We start from the raw sequence: 6,549 nt of genomic DNA on the forward strand, positions 1-6,549 counted from the left end.
CACTGCAACCCTGTCTATCTTAGGGTAACGCGAGTCGATGCGGACGTGGTCGCGGTAGCGACGTCGGACACCGAGACGAGCACGTGACACCACTGCCAGCCTGTCTTAACGTAACGCGAGTCGAGGCGGACGTCGCCGCGGTAGCGGCGACGGATGCCGAGACAAGCACGTGACACCACTGCCACCCTGTCTATCTTAGGGTAACGCGAGTCGAGGCAGACGTCGTCGCGGTAGCGACGACGGACGCCGAGACGAGCACGTGACAGTGAAGGAAATATGCCCTAGAGGCAATAATAAAGTTATTATTTATTTCCTTATATCATGATAAATTTTTATTATTCATGCTAGAACTGTATTAATCGGAAACTTGATACATGTGTGAATACATAGACAAACAGAGTGTTACTAGTATGCCTCTACTTGACTAGCTCGTTGATCAAAGAAGGTTATGTTTCCTATCCATAGACATGAGTTGTCATTTGATTAACGGGATCACATCATTAGGAGAATGATGTGATTGACTTGACCCATTCCGTTAGCTTAGCACTCGATCGTTTAGTATGTTGCTATTGCTTTCTTCATGACTTATTCATGTTCCTATGACTATGACATTATGCAACTCCCGTTTACTGGAGGAACACCTTGTGTGCTACCAAACGTCACAACGTAACTGGGTGATTATAAAGGTGATCTACAAGTGTCTCCAAAGGTACTTGTTGGGTTGGCGTATTTCGAGATTAGGATTTGTCACTCCGATTGTCGGAGAGGTATCTCTGGGCCCACTCGGTAATGCACATCACTATAAGCCTTGCAAGCATTGTGACTAATGAGTTAGTTGCGGGATGATGTATTACGGAACGAGTAAAGAGACTTGCCGGTAACGAGATTGAACTAGGTATCGAGATACCGATGATCGAATCTCGGGCAAGTAACATACTGATGACAAAGGGAACAACGTATGTTGTTATGCGGTCTGACCGATAAAGATTTTCGTAGAATATGTGGGAACCAATATGAGCATCCAGGTTCCGCTATTGGTTATTTACCGGAGAGGTGTCTCGGTCATGTCTACATAGTTCTCGAACCCGTAGGGTCCGCACGCTTAACGTTACAATGACAGTTATATTATGAGTTTATATGTTTTGATGTACCGAAGGTTGTTCGGAGTCCCGGATGTGATCACGGACATGACGAGGAGTCTCGAAATGGTCGAGACGTAAAGATCGATATATTGGACAACTATATTCGGACTTCGGAAAGGTTCCGAGTGATTCGGGTATTTTTCGGAGTACCAGAGAGTTACGGGAATTCGTATTGGGCCTTAATGGGCCATACGGGAAAGGAGAGAAAGGCCCCAAAGGGTGGCCGCACCCCTCCCCATGGACTAGTCCGAATTGGACTAGGGAGGGGGGCGCCCCCTTCCTTCTTTCTCCTTCTCCCTTCCCCTTTCCTACTCCAACAAGGAAAGGAGGAGTCCTACTCCCGATGCGAGTAGGACTCCCCCCTTGGCACGCCCTCCTCCTAGGCCGGCCGCCTCCCCCCTTGCTCCTTTATATACGGGGGCAGAGGGGCACCCCATAGACACAACAATTGATCATTGATCTCTTAGCCGTGTGCGGTGCCCCCCTCCTCCATATTACACCTCGATAATATCGTAGCGGTGCTTAGGCGAAGCCCTGCGTCGGTAGAACATCATCATCGTCACCACGCCGTCGTGCTGACGAAACTCTCCCTCAACACTCGGCTGGATCGGAGTTCGAGGGACGTCATCGAGCTGAACGTGTGCTGAACTCGGAGGTGCCGTGCGTTCGGTACTTGATCGGTCGGATCGTGAAGACGTACGACTACATCAACCGCATTGTGTTAACGCTTCCGCTTTCGGTCTACGAGGGTACGTGGACAACACTCTCCCCTCTCGTTGCTATGCATCACCATGATCTTGCGTGTGCGTAGGAAATTTTGAAATTACTACGTTCCCAACACTCCTACCCTTAAGCTTAAATAGTCTTGATCTCGCGGGTGTGAGATTGCTGAGTCCTCGTGACTCACAGATACTTCCAAAACAGTTGCAGGTGCCGACGAAACCAGTGCAGGTGATGCAACCGAGCTCAAGTGGGAGTTCGACGAGGACCTTGGTCGTTACTATGTTTTGTTCCCTGTTGATCAGTAGTGGAGCCCAGTTGGGACGATCAAGGATCTAGCTTTTGGGGTTGTCTTCTTTTCTTTTGGTTCCGTAGTCGAACCTATGTGTGTACTCTGATTGATGTATGAATTCATTTATGTATTGTGTGAAGTGGCGTTTGTAAGCCAACTCTTTATCCCATTCTTGTTCATTACATGGGATTGTGTGAAGATGACCCTTCTTGCGACAAAACCACAATGCGGTTATGCCTCTAAGTCGTGCCCCGACACGTGGGAGATATAGCCGCATCGTGGGTGTTACAGATTTCTTCGTTTATGGATCCTCTTTTGATGATTTCTTGAGCAACCTTGATCGAGTTTTGCAGAGATGTGAAGAAACCAATCTTGTCTTGAATTGGGAGAAGTGCCACTTTATGGTTAATGAAGGCATTGTCTTGGGGCATAAAATTTCTGAGAGAGGTATTGAAGTTGATAAAGCCAAGGTTGATGCTATTGAAAAGATGCCATGTCCCAAGGACATCAAAGGTATAAGAAGTTTCCTTGGTCATGTCGGTTTTTATAGGAGGTTCATTAAAGACTTCTCAAAAATTTCTCGGCCTCTGACTAATCTATTACAAAAAGATATACCATTTGTCTTTGATGATGATTGTGTAGAAGCATTTGAAATACTTAAGAAAGCATTAATTTCTGCACCTATTGTTCAGCCACCTGATTAGAATTTACCCTTTGAAATCATGTGTGATGCTAGTGATTATGCTGTAGGTGCTGTTCTAGGGCAAAGAGTTGATAAGAAATTAAATGTTATTCACTATGCTAGTAAAACTCTAGACAATGCTCAGAGAAATTATGCTACTACTGAAAAAGAATTCTTAGCAGTTGTATTTGCTTGTGATAAGTTCAGACCTTATATTGTTGATTCTAAAGTAAATATTCACACTGATCATGCTGCTATTAAATATCTTATGGAAAAGAAAGATGCTAAACCTAGACTTATTAGATGGGTTCTCTTGTTACAAGAATTTGATTTGCATATTATTGATAGAAAGGGAGCTGAGAACCCCGTTGCAGACAACTTGTCTAGGTTAGAAAATGTTCTTGATGACCCATTACTTATTGATGATAGCTTTCCTGATGAGCAATTAAATGTCATAAAGGCTTCTCATACTACTCCATTGTATGCTGATTATGCTAATTACATCGTTGCTAAATTCATACCACCTAGTTTCACATACCAACAAAAGAAAAAGTTTTTCTATGATTTAAGACATTACTTCTGGGATGACCCACATCTTTATAAAGAAGGAGTAGATGGTGTTATCAGACGTTGTGTACCTGAGCATGAACAGGAACAGGTCCTACGCAAGTGTCACTCCAAGGCTTATGGAAGACACCACGCTGGAGATAGAACTGCACATAAGGTATTGCAATCCGGTTTTTATTGGCCTACTCTCTTCAAGGATGCTCGTAAGCTTGTCTTATCTTGCGATGAATGTCAAAGAATTGGTAATATTAGTAACGTCAAGAAATGCCTATGAATTAGTCACTTGTTATTGAACCATTTGATGTTTGGGGCTTTGATTATATGGGACCTTTTCCTGCCTCTAATGGATATACACATATTTTAGTTGTTGTTGATTATGTTACTAAGTGGGTAGAAGCTATTCCAACTAGTAGTGCTGATCATAACACATCTATTAAAATGCTTAAAGAAGTTATTTTTCCGAGGTTTGGAGTCCCTAGACATTTAATGACTGATGGTGGTTCACATTTTATTCATGGTGCTTTTCGTAAAATTCTTGCTAAGTATGATGTTAATCATAGAATTGCATCTCCTTATCACCCACAGTCTAGTGGTCAAGTAGAATTGAGTAATAGAGAACTCAAATTAATTTTGCAAAAGACCGTTAATAGATCTAGAAAGAATTGGTCCAAGAAACTTGATGATGCATTATGGGCCTACAGAACTGCATATAAAAATCCTATGGGTATGTCTCCGTATAAAATGGTTTATGGAAAAGCATGTCACTTACCTCTCGAACTGGAACATAAGGCTTATTGGGCTATTAAAGAGCTCAATTATGATTTCAAACTTGCCGGTGAGAAGAGGTTATTTGACATTAGCTCACTTGATGAATGGAGAACCCAAGCCTATGAGAATGCCAAATTGTTTAAAGAAAAAGTTAAAAGATGGCACGACAAAAGGATACAAAAGCGCGAGTTTAATGTAGGTGATTATGTATTGCTATACAACTCTCGTTTAAGATTTTTTGCAGGGAAACTTCTCTCTAAATGGGAAGGTCCTTACGTTATCGAGGAGGTCTATCGTTCCGGTGCCATAAAAATCAACAACTTCGAAGGCACAAATCCGAAGGTGGTGAACGGTCAAAGAATCAAACATTATATCTCAGGTAATCCTATAAATGTTGAAACCAATGTTATTGAAACCGTAACCCCGGAGGAATACATAAGGGACACTTTCCGGAACGTTCCAGACTCCGAAAAGGAATAGGTATGTGGTACGGTAAGTAAACCGACTCCAAAATAGTTCTAATGGCAATTTTTCTCCGTTTTGGAATATTTAGAAAAATAGAAAAATAAGAAGCAGTCCGGGAAGGACACGAGGCCTCCACGAGGGTGGAGGGCGCGCCCTAACCCCCCTGGGCGCGCCCCCCTGCCTCGTGGGCACCTCGTGCGCTCTCCGGACTCCGTTTTCTTGCACGATACGTATTTTGGTCGGTAAAAATTCATTATATAATCTCCCGAAGGTTTTGACTCCTGTATCACGCAGATATCCTCTATTTTTGTTTTGAGCTGTTGCTTCTGCAGATTAGGGCAAGATGTCTTCTCAAGAGTCAGTCGGGGAGAGCCGGGTGTCCCATCCTGCACCGAGATCAAGGACAAATAGCGATGCTGACCACTTCGGGCCAGCAACGGAGGAAGAGATGGAGGCTGATTTGAAAAGGATAGACGCCATGGAGGAGGATCAAGAAGTCACTTCTCGATTCCGAGCTGGATTCACAATGGGAGAACTACAGAGCTCGGCTATTCCAAACTCGGTTATCCCTTCCAATGTTAGATTTCTTTCTTATGAAAATATGAAGAAGAGTGTCACTTGTTCTCCCGCAGCTATGCAACACCCTTGGGTGCGAGGAGCTTTGGCTGTTATAGGAAAGCTTCGTAAGGAGATAATGGATCTCAAGCAGCAACTCAATAAGCTCGAAGAAGAGAATCGTATCCTGAGGAGTATCATCGCCAAGAATATCACATCCCCGCTTCCGAAAAAGGAGACATAATCATATGGGTATGGGCACTCCCCTTGGCAACTGCCAAGCTTGGGGGAGGTGCCCCGGTATCATATCACCATCACATCTCTATCTTTACCGTTTTTCTTAGTTCGATCCTTTTAGTAGTATCTTGATCTAGTAGAATAAAGTTTATGGCATGATCTAGTTTTGAGTTTTGCTTTATGATCCATCTATGTAATCGAGTCCGTGAGCTATATATATAATAAAGATTAGTGTTGAGTCAAGGGCTTGATTATCTTGCTATGATTTTGAGTGAATAAAAGAAAGAGAAAATAATAAAAAGAAACAAAGAGATCATATTGATCTTATGGAGAGTAATGACTTCACATAGAAAGAGTATGATGATTAAAAGTTGTTGGGAGTTGACAAACATAGTTTTGGTCATCGTTGCAATTAATAGGAAGTAATAAAGAAAGAGAGGTTTCACATATAAATATACTATCTTGGACATCTTTTATGATTGGGAGCACTCATTAAAATATGACATGCTAAAGAGTTGATGTTGGACAAGGAAGACAACATAATGGGTTATGTTTTCTTATATCTGAGATAAAGTATATTGTCATGGATCATCCAACATGTTGAGCTTGCCTTTTCCCCTCATGCTAGCCAAATTCTTTGCACCAAGTAGAGATACTACTTGTGCTTCCGAATACCCCTAAACCCAGTTTTGCCATGAGAGTCCACCATACCTACCTATGGATTGAGTAAGATCCTTCAAGTAAGTTGTCATCGGTGCAAGCAATAAAAATTGCTCTCTAAATATGTATGATTGATTGGTGTGGACGAAATAAGCTTTATACGATCTTGTGATGTGGAAGAAACAAAAGCGACGAACTGCATAATAAAGGTTCATATCACAAGTGGCAATAAAGTGACGTTCTTTCACATTAAGATTTTGTGCATCCAACCCTAAAAGCGCATGGCAACCTCTGCTTCCCTCTGCGAAGGGCCTATCTTTTATGTTTATCTTCTACCTTATGCAAGAGTCATGGTGATCTTCACCTTTCCTTTTTACATTTTATCCTTTGGCAAGCACAGTATGTTGGAAAGATCCTGATATATATATCTAATTGGATGTAAGTTAGCATTAGTTATTATT

Source organism: Triticum aestivum, chromosome 5D (genome assembly GCF_018294505.1).
Source record: "Triticum aestivum cultivar Chinese Spring chromosome 5D, IWGSC CS RefSeq v2.1, whole genome shotgun sequence".
Taxonomy (NCBI): Eukaryota; Viridiplantae; Streptophyta; class Magnoliopsida; order Poales; family Poaceae; genus Triticum; species Triticum aestivum.